At 39.6% G+C, this 18,591-nt stretch overlaps 1 protein-coding gene across 1 annotated transcript in view; it reads right to left on the reverse strand.

Annotated features, from left to right (window-relative positions):
* Window positions 1-18,591, reverse strand: part of KCNQ5 (potassium voltage-gated channel subfamily Q member 5) — a 118,110-nt gene that overhangs the window by 66,694 nt on the left and 32,825 nt on the right. The window lies entirely within an intron of this gene.

Below are 18,591 nucleotides of genomic sequence, written 5' to 3' on the forward strand. Positions count from 1 at the left end.
CTGCAGTTAAGCAGGGGTTCAGTTTATTTATGTAGATTTTCATTCCATCTTTATTTTTTTTACAAAAAACTCATGATGACGAATATATCTAATATTCTTCCTATTTGGAGAGTGTTGGGGAGAGGGAGAGAGAGGGAGGGAGAGAGAGGGGGGGAGAGGGAATGAATGAATGAATGAATGAATGACTGGCCCAAAGTTACTCAGCTGACTTTCATGCCTAAGGTGGGACTAGAATTCAGAGTCTCCTGGTTTCTAGGGCAAAACCTTCATCGCAACACCAAACTGGCTATTTGTTGGCTTCAATCCCTGAGAAAAAATGCAGAGAATAACCTTTTACGGTTTCAGTTCTGTTGCCCAAACCTTGCTGGCCCGTCCTTAGAGCTTTGGATTCCCCTCACTCTCTCTTGCCTTTTTCCTTGCCTTTATCACTTTTTTTTATTCAACTCCTGATACTGACTTGTGCAAAGGGTGGGACTACCCTTAGTTGTAGTCTTAAGGGAGTAGCAGAAAGCAGTGTTTTCTTTCTAAAAGCTTTGCCTGAACTTGCAATGATTTCCCCCTTTCCTCTTCAGCCTTTTCTCTCACTGTTTAGAAACATAGGCATAAATTTCTCTCCGCCCTTCTCCAAAAGAGATTTTTCCAGTAGACAGAATTCTGACGAAAGTATATGGAGCCAGTTATCCCTAATCCATACCACAATGGTTAATTTATCCAGGACCTAGAAATCACTGAAGAAGAAAGCAGTTAAAGCCACAATTCAGTATAAGTTGAGTACACATTTCTCTCTATTAAATTGTGGTTTTAGGCTGATAGATCTAAAAATATTGGCCATTTAGTTTTGGAATTTAGTGTGGCTACCAAGAACGGTTGCGGCTGAACCTAAATTATTCCATTTCTCCTATATAATGTTCAGTCTAGCATAATCTATTCCGAATATTAGCAAAGGAACAAGAAAATATGTTTTCTTTTTTAAAAAAATAGATTCTCTTTTTGATAAATTGTAATCTAGTATGTAATCGAAAGTGGACAACAGCTTCTCTATTCGGCTGTGAAAGCTGAGCTACTCAAACTGATATTGAATAGTTCTACTTTGTTACAGTCCTTGTCGATCATTAAAAGTTTGCCGCTATACAAGGAAGATTGCTATTTCCAATTCCATAAACACATATTGACATGGCAATATTTTGCCCTAGAGAATGTGTCAAAGAGATGAAGGAACTGTCAGCCGATTGCTCTCTATCTGATGTCAAAAGCTTGCTATTCCTCCCCCACACACAAAATAGTCTATTTAGGCAACAAGATAGACCACAACAATACAAGAGCACACAACAGTTACAAACTCAATGTAAACCGCTTCAAACTCGATTGCAGAAAGTACGACTTCAGCAACAGAGTGGTCAGTGCCTGGAATGCACTACCTAACTCTGTTGTTACATCCTCTAACCCCTACTCCTTTAACCTCAAACTATCTACTATTGACTTCACCCATTCCTAAGAGGTCTGTAAGGGTCGTGCATAAGTGCACCATCGTGCCTACTGTCCCTGTCCTATTGTCCCCATTTACTCATACCTATTTCCTGTATTCTTACTCATGTTTATACTTATACCTATTATCTTGTAAGCGATTGACAAATCAAATAAATAAATATAATAAACTAAGAACTGGCATTGCTACCATTAAACTGGTTTTGGAATAATTGGTTTCATAAATGATGTCAAAGAAAAAAAAAGCACAAAATAGAGAAAAAGAGCTAAGAAAAAAACCCCAAGGCTGGACAGTAGCAAAATTAAATCTAAGCATATAATTCACCTTTATAGCATCTACTGTATAACTCCATATTTTTCCTTGGTAGATGTAGCCGCAGAAACAAATTTTGCCACCTTACAGGTGACACTTGGATTTAAATCTCATAAAAGAAAGAGTAGATGAAAGGTATTTGGTCTATATATTTGCTTAGAAGAGATGCTATGAATAAATATCAAGAGCCTATAGAAAGAATAGCACAAGAGGTGGGATTCTTCCGGTTTGGACCAGTTTGGGTGAACCCCTAGCTCCGATGATCAGCTGGAAGTGAACCGGTTTGCTCCAACGATCATGGGGGCTCACCAACCCACCCCTGCACTGTACTTACCTATATCCTCTCAGCTGATTCGCACAGCAGAGCGGATTGCCACTCCTCAGCTGTGTTACTCCCCAATAGTAATATAGCAGGTAAGTTTTTTCAGAAAGCTGTTGACACGTGCGAAGCATGCGATCGCCGAACCGGTTGTCACACTGGCAGCATCCCACCACTGAGCACAATAGCACACTTATCAAAACAGATCCAAAAAAAGCTGGATTTTTGACTACACATCAATGGATGGTTCTGCTAAAGTATTTTTGTTTATTGATATCCCATAGATGCTCTTTTGTAAATTCTTTGGCTTTTGTATGATCAACAGATGGCATAAGAGATGGTAAAATCTCTTCTTTTGATTTCAGAGAAATTTTCTACCTGAAGTGAAAGCAGCAGATTACCCAAGTCTGTTTTGACAAATCTGGTCTTCTAAGGAAATAAAGACATATTCAGTTCATAGGATAGCATTAGAAACATAGTGTATTTTTTTTCAAAAATTGCTGTTAGAAATTTAGATTGTAATTTATCAAGATGGTAAATGCCTTTGTCTTTATAGGTGTATACAGTGTATATCTATGAACAGCAGAGTTGGGCAGATGCTATTCTTGAGAAAACCTGGAAATTGAGGTATAAATTAGCCATCAGTTTGATTTAAAAAACAACACCTCAAAACAGCAAATATGAATGTCTTTAGTGACTGTTCAAAGATACAATGGCACTGAAAAAAGTGATTTTTAACTTATCTTTATTTTATTCTGTCAAGCGATTATAAGATAACAGGTATAAGTATAAACATAGTTATGAATACATGAAATGGATACATATAAGAAAAATAAAAAGAAACAATAGGACAGGGACGGTAGGCACGTTGGTGCGCTTATGCACCAACATACATACATAACATACATAAGTATAAAGGAAATAAGCTTATGCTTATTTCCTTTACACTTATGACTGTTGCAGCATCCCCATGGTCATGCCATCAAAATTCAGATGGTTGCAGTGTCCAGTGGTCATGTAATCAACTTTTGTGACCTTCTGACAAGCAAAGTCGATGGGGAAGCCAGATTCACTTTACAACCATGTTACTAACTTAACAACTGCAGTGATTCACTTAACAACTGTGTCAAGAAAGATCGTAAAATGGGGCAAAATTCCCTTTACAAATGTCTTGCTTAGTAACAAATTTTGGGCTCTGTCTATCTGTGTGCCAAGTATTTACATAGCCTCTCCTGCACTAATTACATGGCCACTCATCTGCCATTTATGTCTCTTTTATTTTTTAAAGAACCTTTGGTTTTCCAGTAATTTATAGTGGCTCTTTCTTTTTTACAATACATTGCAAAAATCTGTAATGTTCTTTGTCCCAACACAGGGACAAAGGAGTTCTATCTAAATTGCTTAAAGCCTCTTCTATTCATCTTTGTGATATTATTGTTTTTATGCAGTCTCCATAATTGTTGTAAAAGAGCTTTTTAGGACATCTAATCCAGAAGGTTTTTTTAAAAAATATAATGTGTTCTTCATTCCATTCATTGATTTGTAGTGCTGTTATCCTTGTATATCAGATTGACCGTGGATTTGTGGGGGAGAAAATGATAATCTCTGACTGAACAGAAATATTTTTATTTTTACCATCATCTGATACTATTTAGTCCAACTTCTATTAGATAACTGGGAAGGTTTTCTTTTGATTATAAGAAGGGCATTTCGGTTCTTACTATGTTACAGAGCCCCTGATTATGACATCAAACATGTAAACAAGCTAAATACATGACTAACATGGGCAGCATCCTGCCCACACGCTTTTATCTTTCTTGGCGACTTCAATCTACCTCATATTAACTGGACCTTAAACGAATGTAAAACTGAACCCATACATGCAAACTTCTACAATGCTGTAACAAATCTGGGACTGGAACAACTAGTAACCAATAATACTAGACTTAACAACTGCCTCGATCTCAACTTCTGCAATAGTTTGAATTCAATTTACGGAATACAAATTAAAGAACCCTTTTCCAACAGTTACCACAACACGATTGACTTTTGTCTCAACATACATCCACACAAAAATCATCGCAATGACAGAAACCCCAATTATAACTTCAAAAAAGTCAACTATGATCTTATAAATAACGATCTCTCATCCCTTGATTGGCAATTTCTATTCACGGGATGCAATACTATTGAAGACCATTACAACATATTTTTACTAGAAGTCAAAAGAGTCATCAAATTATATGTACCAATAACAACTCCCAAAACCAGAAAATACTAATTACCCATAACAATAAGGAAGCTTCAATCCAAAAAGAGATCACTTTGGCAAAAAAACAAATCTGGTCACGTTACCAACTTCAAAAGCCGATACAAAAATTTATGCCACCAGATAAAAACTGAATGCAGTAATTATCACATTAAACAAGAGGAAAACCTTCTACGCACAAATTCCATCCATGCTTTCTACAATTTTGTAAACAACAAACTAAAAGACTCAAGGTCCATCCCACCCCTGATAGTGAAGAAGGACCAGAAAAGGAATATATTTTATATAAGTTAGCTAGCTCCTGAGTATACTATAACTATCTAATATATAGGTCATAGGGACAGAAAGCAACTCTGTCTGTGTTACGCTGAAGAATTAGGAAATCTATTTAGAGGAAGTAACAATGTATTTAAAGTTGAAGAACAAGGAAGCTGCAATCAAGGGAAGGTCATGGAAGCATTTTTGTAAGTGTAAGATAATGGTAAAAATAGCATATACTTACAGACATCTTGTCTTCTCTACCACATCCTCTTTCTTATGTTTTGTTTGCAGGACAAAATATGTTTTTAGGTATTTTGTAAGCATAAAATCCATATTTGGTAAATAGGTCATAGATGAACGCCCAGGCTTGGGCTGAAATCATCATAAGGTATAAAAGAACTGACCCCAGCATGTAATGGGGTTCAGAATTTGTCATGTTAATGCTCTGAACGCTTTGCGCAAATAAACCTGAATTCTTCCACCTCTCGTGGTCTCTTGTTCTGTGTTGAAAACGAGATTGCTGCAACATTTTCTGGCGACTCCGCCGGGACTGGAGGGGCCCTGAGGCCCTCTGGGTGGTCCATCCCGACAGTCAGTGGATCGGTGAGTTGGAGGGAATATCCCAGGCGCCATCGGACCCTTTGAATCCGAGGGACTTCCCCAGACGGCTGACTGCTGCTGTCGGCGATTGACAAACCCACGAACCACTGGTGAGAGGTGAGAAGAACAGGACTGGGGCTGGCCAGCAGTGAGAAACAAAAGGGAGAAGACGCCTGCAGGCAAGTATTGGATGGGAAATATAATCCCTCCCTGTAAGCAGGGACGGAGGAGAGGACTGATCACCCTCTCTTAACAGATAAAGTGGGTGGACTTGTCAAGTCTGATTGGAAAAGAGAGAGAGCCTACTGCAGTTCCCATTGGTGACTGTGAGCCTCCAGCACCGTGGGTCAGTAGAAAGCGAGTGGCGTCCGCAGTTCCCATCGGAGACCGTGAATATCCGGCTCCCTGGGTCGGGCGTGTGTGAGTGGGTGTCTATGTGAAAAATCCCCTGCTGTGTTTGAAGAAAGTGGGACCCCTTACCCTCTTCTTCAATTTCCTCTCCTCTCTCTCTCTTGTCTGTTTATGTGGGAGGATTATGGGTGGTAGACAAACTAAAGAGGTAACCTCTCTGGAGGTTATGATGAAACATTTTAAGGAGGCTTACCAATCTCAGGATTATGGGTGTAAATGGGATAGGCAGAAATTGCGAAAATTTTGTGAAATTGAATGGCCCAACCTGGGGATTGGGTGGCCCCTGGTGGGTACACCTGATATTTCCACTGCCGTGCAGGTACATCGTAGGGTCTTCCACCCAATGTTAGGCTACCCAGATCAGGGTCCATATATAGATGTGTGGCTGGATTTATTGAATCATCCACCCCTTGGCTACGACGACTTAAAATGCAGCTGTGTAAAGCCTTGTTATCACGACATGTTACCCTTAACAAATTACAGAAATCTGTACAAGTGCTACCTAGTTGTCCCGAGGAAGTTCCTCACCCCCCACCTTATGTACCACCGGGAGGTTTCAAGGAGGGTCAGAGGGGAGGAATCGGGAGGAGTGGCAGACTTTATGGCACAATTAGATCGACTATCTCCATATCAAAAAAAAAAGTCCCCTAAGGTCAGAGGCAATGGATCGATCGGTCCAGGTGGATAGATCACAGCTTTCAACATCCACCCCAAAGGAAAGGTCCGTGGACCCTACCCCATCCACTTCAGCGCTGGGAACATCTGCTATGACCGAACCGGTCGCAGCTAGAACTCGGGCAAAAACAGAACAGGCTTCCCTGACAGCCCCCCTGAGACAAGTGGATCAGTTGGCAATTAATCCAATTAATGGAGGTAGCTCGAAAAGTCTTTGCAAATAGGGATAAAGAGGATAGGAAAAAAGATCAGAAGATGCAACGCAAGGCTGAATTAATGGCAGCAGCCATGATGTGGGCACCACGAGGATGGTCAAATCCACGTGGTGCGGGGTCCGGCTCACAGAGGGGCCGGGGCAATAGTCGGGAGAAAGGGGAAGATGGGAACTCGGCCATAACCAATGTGCTTTATGTAAGAAATATGGGCATTGGAAAGGTGAGTGTCCGAATGTGAACTACCCAGAAATAGGGAAGGACCCCACGAAGCCTCAGTTTCGTGGTGGAAGATGGTCAGAGAAGGCTGACCCAGAGGGGTAGAGGACAGACAGAAACCAGACGGGGGTTGGGCGGACCCCCCTCTGGTGGGCTTGGCTCAAGCAGAGGAATGGGACTGAGGCCGACCGGGTTCAGTAAGCCTCCCTGAACCTATGGTCAGACTGAATGTGGGAGGCAAGCCAGTTACATTTTTAGTGGATATCGGAGCTACCCGATCAGTTTTAACCCAACCCTTAGCGCAGGCATCCCATGAAACTATTAATATTCAGGGAGCAACAGGGACAACTTTACAACGTCCCTTTCTGGAGCCCCTTGAATGCACCTTAAAAGGGCAGGCTATAACACACCAGTTCGTTTACATGCCTGACTGCCCTGTCCCATTATTAGGAAGGGACCTTCTCTGTAAAATGAGGGCACAATTATCCTTTAATGAGGATGGTTCCATGAACCTGGGGTACAGAAAAGTAACCTTGTCTGTACCTTTGGAAGAATCCTGGAGGCTTATGGTAGCGAGGATTTTGGGTGCGCTGACAAGGAAGTCTGGAGGCAGTTTAAAGTTCCCTATTTGTGGGCGGAAGATAACCCCCTGGTTTTGCAGCACACCATCCACCCATTCTAATTGAGGAAGTGCCTCTGAAAGTGCCTGTGAGAATCAGACAGAGGGCATACCTCGCCACTTCATGCAAGCTATCCAGGATATTATTGACTTATATTTAGAACATCATATCCTGGTACCTACTGAGTCGCCCTGGAATACCCCCATATTACCAATTCCAAAGGGGGATGGTCGTTTTCGCCCTGTTCAGGATTTGAGGCCTGTAAACCTAGCCACTATAACAATCCATCCAGTAGTTCCCAATCCCTATGTCATATTGGGACTCATCCCTCGGGAGGCCCAGTGGTTTTCTGTGATAGACTTGAAGGACGCTTTTTTTTACCATCCCCATACACAAGAAAAGCCAGCATTTATTTGCTTTTGAGTGGGAAAACCCTAATATTGGTAGGAAGCAGCAATATACCTGGACCAGGCTGCCTCAGGGATTTAAGAATTCACCTACACTTTTCGGTGCAGCTTTGGCCAGGGATCTGGAGGCTTTACATATACCAGCCCCAGATGTGGTCTTACAATATGTGGATGATTTATTAGTAACAGGATATGCAGAGGACGCGTGTTGGCAAAATACAGCTGATTTACTTTCACTACTGCAAGATTTAGGCTATAACGGCTATAAAATGGGGACATGGCACGGCCGGTAGTATATCTCTCCAAGCAACTAGATAATGTAGCCAAGGGGTGGCCAGCCTGCCTTAAAGCAGTGGCTGGCACAGCAATCTTGACTCAGGAAGCAAATAAGCTAACCTTTGGTCAACAATTGCATATATACACACCACATTATTACCTGAGCCTGAAACAAGCAGTAGAACACAATTGGGTCCAGACTATTGAAGAAACTTATGCTAGTCGTCCTGACATGAAGGATGTTCCCCTTCCTTCCCCAGATTATACTCTGTTTACTGATGGCACCAGCTACTTACAAGAGGGAGTGAGAAAAGCGGAATATGTGGTGGTCACGCTGGATGAGGTCTGGGAAGCAAAGCCACTCCCTCCCGGAACTAGTGCCCAATTAGCTGAACTACATGCCCTCACCCGGGCTCTAGAGCTGGCACAGGGGCTGGCAGTAAATATATACACGGATTCCAAATATGCTTTCCTCACAGTCCAGGTCCAAGGGCTCTGTATAAAGAGAGGGACTAATAACTGCAGGGGGAAAAGAAATAAAAACGGCCCCCAGATATTGCGTTTATTGGACAGTGTGTGGGCTCCGAGCAAAGTAGCAGGCATGCACTGCGGGGCCACCAGAAGGTGGTGACAGATATACAGAGGGGGAATGAGAGAGCTGACAAATTTGCGCGTGAAGCAGCCCTACTAGACTTTGCCCCCTTGAAAGGCACCTTGCCATATGGGTGCCCGATGCTCAACCCCAACCCCATTACTCGGAGGAGGATAGGGACCGGCTAAAAGGCACTCGAGGCGCACCAAGAAGGTCAGTGGTGGGTCTTACCAGATAAGAGGGTGTATATTCCCGCTCATTTGGCCTGGGATGTTGTACGTCAGCTACATAAGCAATTGCACCTAGGTAAAACTGCCCTCACAAAGGCGCTTAGGAGGGAGGTGTATATAGATAGAGTTAACAGCATAGCAGCCAATGTATGTGCCCGTTGTGAAATATGTGCAGCCAATAACCCCAGGCAAGGCCCGCAGCCACCAATGGGCCACCAACCCCGAGGCTGTTACCCCTTCGACTCTTTGATGGTTGACTTTACCGACATGCCTCGTTGTGGCCCTTACAATGCACTGCTGGTTATTGTCTGCACATACACGGGCTGGCCAGAATGTGTACCTACACGCACAAAGAAGGCCACTGAGGTTGCTCGAGCATTACTTCATATTGTAATACCAAGGTATGGGTTACCCTCCCGGATCTCTTCGGACGATGGTCCGGAGTTTATTTACAAGGCAACACAGCAGCTAGCAAAAGTTTTAGGTATTACATGGAAATTACACTCAGTTTCCACCCCTTTGGGGGCCGGGTGGAAAGAATCAATCGAACAATTAAGGACAAGCTGGCAAAGATATGCCAGGAGACACATCTCAAATGGACTGATGCCTTGACCCTAGCTCTGGTGGCGATACGTTGTGCACCACGCAGGTCTCCCTTTTGAATTATTGTATGGCAGGGTTCCTAACTTGGTTAGGTTTGATATGCATGACACCACAAATGTATCTGATGTTATTAGGTTAAGACAACTCAAGGCCCTAAATGAAATTATCCATAAATTACAGGAATATGTGTTAACGTGTAAACCTCAGGTTTGGGTAACCTCCCCCACAACATGCGTCCAGGGCAGGAGGTTTGGGTTAAGGATTGGAAACGGGAAACATTGTCTCCCAAATGGAAGGGCCCCTATACTGTAGTCATGTGTTCTCCCCTTGCTGTTAAGGTAGCGGAGATTAAATCATGGGTTCATTGGTCTCGGGTTAAATTAGCCGCGCCTGCCTGTTGGAAAGTCAGATCTCAACCTGACTTTCCACTCAGGTTGACCTTTAAAAAGGTGAAGAGGACTCTCTCCCTAGTGGTGACACTCCGGAAGCTGTCCCTCTACCTACGGGAGACGAAGAGGAATTGCCCTCCCTAGTGGTGACACTCCGAAGCTGTCCCTCTACCTACGGGAGGCGAAGACCACCAAATCCCCACTACTTCTAGTTCGGAGGGTCTTCCTGGCGGCTTAGGTCTCGCGCCAGGCTTCCCTAATAAGTTGGGAAAAGGGAGAGGGAGGAAACAGTAGGATATGGAGCCTAGTCAAAGGCTAAGGGAAACTGCTTGTATCCGAAGGGGTCTTATGCCATCTGTCTGGGTTGTAACCATACTACTGGTATTAAGTGTGGTAATTAATTCATTGTATCTTTACTCAACGCTGATAAAGGGAAGACCAACCCAGGATGATCCTTTACCCCTAGAGATAGAGCAGTTGGAGGAATGGTATTCCCCTGACCCTTTTTATGATGACCCTCCCCCAGTTATAAACCCCAGGAAAACGGAACAATGCGTTGATTGCTTCCTGGTTCGTAATACTGGGAGACACTTTACATATACCAACACTAGGCCTCCAGGTTGCCATATCACAAGTCTCCCACAATGTGAGTACCAAGGGACGCGATATTGGCAATGTGTACAAAATGAAACAATAAGATGTTACTTTCTCCGTTCCCCATGGGTCCCTGTCCGCCACAATCGGGTACCCCGTACCCTGAACTCCCTCCATGGAGATCAGAAGTGTGACATCCATGTGGAATGTAAGGATGGAAAGGGGGGTCTTAACTACAGGGTAGGAAAGCCCACAATGTGCACAGACTTCACCCTGCCATGATGTAAACATACCACATGGTCTCCTCCGACCTCTTGTAATGGCACTAAGCGTACAGGGGTAATGAGGGTTGAGATATTTGTCAATCGTTATCAGGGGAAGCAGGGCCTGGTTTGTTATGTAAATGACAAAGCAGTGCCTACCCCATTTTGGAAGAATCCTAAGGAATATCAAGCCCAGCCATCGTTGTATTTGTAGGAATCTTAGTTGGGGCCTGTGTCATCCTGCCATGCATAATACCCCTCTTAATACGTACTATCTCTCGTTCTGTCTCGTTGTTAATTGAAAAGACAACTACTGAAAAGGTAATGGCTCTTATGGTAAAGGACCCTGTTGGTGTTTATGAGGAACTCTTTCCCCTATGTCCTCCTTCCCGGGAATATGAAACTACACATTAATCTTTCGATTTGGGTGAAGTTTCAAAGGGGGGAATGAAGAAGGACCAGAAAAGGAATATATTTTATATAAGTTAGCTAGCTCCTGAGTATACTATAACTATCTAATATATAGGTCATAGGGACAGAAAGCAACTCTGTCTGTGTTACGCTGAAGAATTAGGAAATCTATTTAGAGGAAGTAACAATGTATTTAAAGTTGAAGAACAAGGAAGCTGCAATCAAGGGAAGGTCATGGAAGCATTTTTGTAAGTGTAAGATAATGGTAAAAATAGCATATACTTACAGACATCCTGTCTTCTCTACCACATCCTCTTTCTTATGTTTTGTTTGCAGGACAAAATATGTTTTTAGGTATTTTGTAAGCATAAAATCCATATTTGGTAAATAGGTCATAGATGAACGCCCAGGCTTGGGCTGAAATCATCATAAGGTATAAAAGAACTGACCCCAGCATGTAATGGGGGTTCAGAATTTGTCATGTTAATGCTCTGAACGCTTTGCGCAAATAAACCTGAATTCTTCCACCTCTCGTGGTCTCTTGTTCTGTGTTGAAAACGAGATTGCTGCAACAATAGGACCTAATGGTAAAGACTGTAACGACAACACCATCAAAGCCAACCTCTTTAACACATTCTTTAGCTCAGTATTTGTAAACAGCAATGGATTAAGCCCAGTACTTCCTAGTCGAACCACAGACAACTACAATGAACTAATACATATCAATTTTACAGAAGACAATGTTGAAAAAGCACTATGCAATCTAAAACTATCTCTATCTATTGGACCGGACAGAATATGTGCCTAGTTCTTAAAAAGGCTATCCACTGCAATAGCCAAACCTCTAAGCATAATCTTTGAAAAAATTTTCAGGACCAGCTCCTTGCCAAAACTATGGTCACAAGCCACGGTCATCCCCATCTTCAAAAAGGGAGACTCCAGCCTAGTTGAAAATTACAGACCAATTTCTTTATGTTGCGTCACCTGTAAAGTCATGGAATAAATTATTAACCAATCCATTATCCTCCACTTAGAGACAAACAACCTACTCTCTAACAAACAATTTGGTTTCAGAAAAAAACTATCCTGTAATCTGAAACTCTTATACTGCAAAAACATATGGACTACACAACTCGATCAGGGCAAAGGAATAGACTCAATTTACATAGACTTCTGTAAAGCCTTTGATTCAGTGGTACACGACAAAGTACTACTAAAACTAAAATCTTATGGTATCTCTGGACACCTGCATAACTGGATAGAAGCATTCCTGTCAAACAGACAACAAATGGTCAAAATTGGGAGCGTCCTATAAAATTCTGTACCTGTCAATAGTAGTGTCCCCCAAGGCAGTGTTCTAGGACCTACTCTCTTCATACTCTTCATAAATTACCTCTGTGATCATATTAAGAGCAACTACGTTCTCTTCACTGATAATGTAAAGCTATTCAACACCACCAACAATACTGCTACCCTTCAAAAAGACCTCGATTATGTATCAGAATGGTCAAACAAATGGCAACTTCAAATCTCAACAAATAAATGCTCTGACTTACATATTGGGGGGAAAAATCAGAAAATAAAATACAAGCTGAATAGTGAAGACCTTGTTGATGATCCAAACTCTGTCAAGGATCTTGGAGTACTTTTCTCTAATGATCTAAGTGCTAGAACCCACTGTAACTACATAGCCAAAAAGGCATTAAGAGTTGTTAACCTAATACTACGTAGCTTTTTCTCTGGTAATATCACACTAGCATACAAAACATTTGCTAGACCTATACTTGAATACAGCTCATCAGTCTGGAACACACATCACGTATCTGATATTAACACAGTTGAGAAAGTCCAGAAATATTTCACAAGAAGAGTTCTCCACTCCTCTACTCATTGCAGAATACCTTATTAATACCTTACCTCGAAATTCTAGACCTAGAAAACCTAGAACTATGCCGCCCTGGGTCCAATCTAAATATAGCATATAAAATCATACATTGCAATGTCCCACCTGTCAATGAATACTTCAGCTTCAACCATAACAGTACAAGAGCACACAACAGATACAAACTCAAGGTTAACCGCACCAAACTTGATAGCAGGAAATACAACTTCAGGAACACAGTGGTCAATGTCTGGAATACTCTACCTGACTCTGTGGTTTCTTCCCCAAACCCCAAAAACTTTAACCTTAGACTGTCTACTATTGACCTCACCCCTTTCCTAAGAGGCCTGTAGGGGGCGTGCATAAGTGCACCAATCGTGCTTACCATCCCTGTCCTATTGTTTCATATATATATATATATATATATATATATATATATATATATATATATATATATATATATATATATATATATATTATATATATATATTATATGTATGTATGTATGTATCCATTTCATGTATTCATAACTATGTTTATACTTATACCTGTTATCTTGTAAGCAATTGACAAATCAAATAAATAAATAAATAAATAAAATAAAGTTTGATTTGGAATGATCTAAAAACTGCTCAGAACTGTGTTCTTTTTAAAGAGTATCCACGGAACAGCTGTGTGCTTATAGGTTACTAAATTCCTCTTGATGTCATATTGGGCAGGAAGTCAACTAATTCTAAGTCCAGATAGAAGCGTGCATTTAGGAAGTTTGCATTAGTTTTTTATCATGACATTTTCCTCTCGTTGTATTATTCATTATTATCTGAAGCCTCAGACTCGTAAGTAAAATGATCTGTGAATTTTGAAATCCTATATCCCTTTGCTATTCTTTTTTAACGTTGTGCCTCAACTGAAATAAGAGTCATTGGTCAACTTTGATGTTTCAGTATGGGTTCTTTAGGGCTTCTTCCAGTAATCCAATGTGTTATGTTTGTCTACTCACATATGAAATGGGTATTTTTCCAGAATTCTTTCGAATATTAACATCGTTCATGCTTGAAACAGACCTTTGTCTATTTGCCTCCCATCCAAGTCCTGCATGAATAGCTCAAGCAATTGTTCCACTTCATCAATTTTGTTGTTAATCGTTGTTCACTGCTTAATGATCAAAATTACAGTTTCCACAGTGAGAAAGCTATGTATGTGGTCAATAAGACTGGATCAGAGATTAGACAGAAGCAGAATGATCTTTGGCAGGAATTTTTTTTTGTTTTGTTTTTGTATGAGACATGGTGAATGGGGAGCTGAGGACTATTAATTAAGCTTTCCATCTGCTCTTTATTAGGGTTATTTTCATCTTCTTCACACCCCAATTCCTCATTATTCCAAGATACTAGTCTTATACAGCATATCTGTTATTTGTTGGAGATGCTTTAAAGCATTACCTTAGTTTCAGAATGCTGGAGAAGTACCAAATCTTCAGCTGTTAGCTAATGCTTGGTGTCAGAGCTTTTCCTGTCATGGTTTTTAACTTTTGTTGTTTTAGCACCAGATGTTGTTTTGTTTGTCTTGTATCCCGTTTTGTCCACTAATGCAAGCAGCATTAAGAAAATTTTCAAATCCTTGCTTACACAGGGAGTTCACAGAGGTAAAATCTGTTTTCTAGTGTAGAGCTGGTTGCAAAAAAGAATTGCTACCTTCCTACTCCTGTCCTATCTGTACTTGTTCTTAGTATGTTTTTCCATACCTTACATTTTTATTCTGGGATACAGGTCTGCCTCTAAGATAACGGAAGACTGCTTTCATGAATCTAAGCTACACCAAAATAAACACTTGAGATAAAATTGCCGTGACTACCCTTCCCACAGATAATATAGACAAGGTTTCCTCTAGAGGGGGGTGGAGGATAGCATTAAGTTAAAGCAATCAGTTAAAACAACAGTTGATATATTATTTCTCCTCCTCCCACTCGCCAACTTTTTAAATAAAAGATAGAATGTTGGGGGGAAAAAAATTATCACAAGAGGAAGGCAAGAATCTTTAGACCTACTTTAAAAATTCACACTTGCAGTATAGCCACTGGATTATAAAACTGCTGCTTGGAAGCATCTTCAGATTCACCCATTTTATTCATGGCTAACCTAAAAACCAGTGACAAGGTAGACGTGATAGGCAGAGCCTGGAATGCAAAGTGGGATGGCATTCTACAGAACCTGCCCAATGTTCTCATCAGTAATAAAACATCCCTTAAGAGTATTTAAAACAATGTCCGACCTATTGAATAAGACTGGTCTTGCCCACAGACTTATCTCATTTCACTCATCTGTTTGATTTTATTTTGGCATTGTATTTTTTTTTATTTTTGCTGGTCATTGACCGAATAAATTATAGCCTTAATAATTTTAACTTACAAAGGGAATGGAAAGAGAAAATTAATCCCAGAATAAATGAACAAACAAAACTCTTTAAAATATTATTTAAAAGCCAAAATTTATGGAGAAATTAAACTTTTAAAATATCAATAGTAGTGTAATTTTAGAGAGAGTGAATATTTAAAAAGGGCAAGCCTAAATAATCAACTTTGAGATGTGACTTGATATAAAATAGTACTAGAAATTTAAGAATGAGAAGATCAATAAAGAGATAAGAGAACACAAAATAATAATAAAAAACCTAGCAATAGTGTAAGTGAAGAGAAAAGATGATGCTGAAATAAGCAAAACTAATACAGTTATATTATTTATACTAAATCAAAACATGTCACCATTGCAATAGTGAAATCTAACCCTAACAATAAAATTAGAATTCCAGAAATGAAAAGCAAATACTGGACTTAGCAAACAAAAAGAGAGCAAAAAAAAAGCTAGCAAACACTTAGCAGGACTAAATATGCACAAAGATGCACATACACTGCATGTAAATCATTGAATTTAAAAATGTAATCTAAATCAGAAGAATCAAAAATTTGGGAGACTTGATAAGGAAACACGTGGTTTAGTAACGGCATATGGAAAAGAAAACTGTAATAAATTGAAATTTTTATGAAAGGGAAAGTAGTCAGACCAGTTTTTAAAAACAGGAAGACGTGTTGTAGAAGAAGAAAGAAAATTAATAATAACAAAAGGTTACGGGTAAATAACATTTCGAAAGGGTGACTGAAAGAAATAATCCATGGAAACTGAAACTGAATTGAAATGAAAAAGTTGGAAATTCTTCTGTTGCATAGCTACAAGTCTGAAGGCAACATGAGAGAATATCGCCAAGGTGACAGATACAGAGAAACAACCTAGTGAAACACTGTATGAGTAAAAAAAAAATTGCAGACTTCTATGAATCTGACAAAATAGAGCAGAAGGAATTGAGAGGCTAAAACCAAAACAATAAAAACATAATTTACTTCATGAAAAAAAGAAGGTGAAAAGGAAAAGCAAGGTGCTAACGAGAAGAAAATAACTACATCTATAAGAACAGGAAAGTACAGATAAATGATGATTGTAACTTGAAGAATACATAGAACAAAATTGCTCTTGTAGCTTTTAAGGATAGAAACACCACAACCTTCATTCTGCTCAAAATATGCTCCCTTTTTTCTTAGCCAACAATTCAGAAAAGTATCCCTCCATAAGTGGGCCTGATTTCATTTGATTAAATGTGCTTCATTCCTAATTAGTACTCAATGCAGTATTTAACATGAAAAGCTTTTCAACAGCTATTTTCTAGGTGCAATGAAGGCTTTTGACAGGGTTAATTGGTTATGTCTAATTAACAATATCATACCTTGGGGACAGTTTTAAGGTATAAATTTATCAGCAGAAGAAGCACTACTCCATATTAATAATTACTATGCTAAATATTTTGATATAAAAGAGGGGCATATCATGACTGTCCACTCTTTTCCAATCTTTTTGCAATCCCATATAGCCGTTACTTAGGATATTCAGAAAGAACCCACAGATCAAAAGAACACCAATTGATCATAAATTCCATACTAATAACCTGTGGTTGATACATCTAATCTTCTTAAATCAATGCAATAGATTTAAAAGATTAGGGTCCCCCCCCCCTTTTGAAAGTTTGCAGAGCTAAAAATAAATTGTGGAAAGTCACAGCTCATTTATTTGTATACTGTTCAAGCTGCTCAGTTAACTATGCACAAATTATCTGGCTTTGCATCACAATTTTCAAGCATTAACTACTTGGGAATTCAAATGACTAAAGATGTAAAAATGCTTCATCCATAGAATGGTAATCCAACTGTTAAATGACTAATGCAGATATACAATAATGAAAAGCACCATGTCCTTTATTAGAAAGATTGGGTACTATAAACACAATAGCAAGGCCTAGGTTTTCTTTTCCTTTTTCTACTACCATCTAAGGTCACAATAAGAAATGAGTAAGTATGCTGGATAAATTAATACATGGAGGGAAGACGCCAAGATACAATAGTAAACCTGTATGCTGCCCAACTCTTAATGGTTCTGGGCAGCTCACATCAATTATAATACATCACTTGATAGTGAAAGAGGAGATAGCTTCTCCCACTTTACAGTGGTATTTATGGGATTTTTATCTGAGAAGCAGTGGAGCTACTAAATGGCCAGTAGCTGAAAGTTCTTTTCTTTTTGAGTTCTCTCCTTTTGGTTTTTTCCAAGAAAGGCAACTGATTCATATTTTCTATCTTTTTGATAAGTTTATATAGTTTATATGGAAAAAATGGAGACATATCTAGTATCCTAATGATCTTTTATTTATCCATTTTAATACCACATTAAAGCACAACCATTACGGGGTAGGAGTAAGTGGTTGAATTTCCACTGCAAAGACCAGGTTCCAATCCAATGTGAGCTAAGCACTTTCTTTTAACCTAACCTATTTTATAGGGTAGTTAAGGGGCAAATGGAAGAAAGGGTTCCAGGTATACCACCTTGAGCTTCTGAAGAAAGATGAGAGGGCCATATAATAAATAATACTACCGTACATTTTTTCACTAGGATACATTCCTGAAGTTTAGGGGTTAATTATGATAATTCCAATATATAATTGTGACTATATATTTATTCCTTCATAGCAATCACACTGATGAGAATTGATTAAATGATTCATAATTCAAATAAGGCAAAAAAATTAGACCAAACGTTAATATATAAGGAAAACTCTAGATCCCTTGTGCTTTTATAGCAATTATGTTCATCTGTGAAAATATCAACCAAACATCTATCAAATTTAGAAATAAAATATGAAATATCTCTTTAATTTTTTTTTTTTTTTGAGAAGGGGACTGTAATAACCAAATGGATTATTTGTGTTGGAGCTGATTGTGAATTAATCACAAACTAGATATACAAAGATTAAAATGTGCTGTAAAATTCTGCAGAGGTAGCATTTATCATATCTAAATTATTGCTTACTTCTGCATGGGAAGGAAAATTCAAAATAATCCCTTGTAACAGTTGATTACTCCCTTACATGCCATTTTGCCACATGTAATGGAATCCTTTTATTGCCTTTTTTACAGACGTATTAGAAATAGATATATTACATCTCTTTGTGGACTTCCCAG

Source organism: Pseudonaja textilis, chromosome 1, assembly GCF_049901715.1.
Source record: "Pseudonaja textilis isolate UNSWEBS1 chromosome 1, rPseTex1.2, whole genome shotgun sequence".
Classification (NCBI taxonomy): domain Eukaryota; kingdom Metazoa; phylum Chordata; class Lepidosauria; order Squamata; family Elapidae; genus Pseudonaja; species Pseudonaja textilis.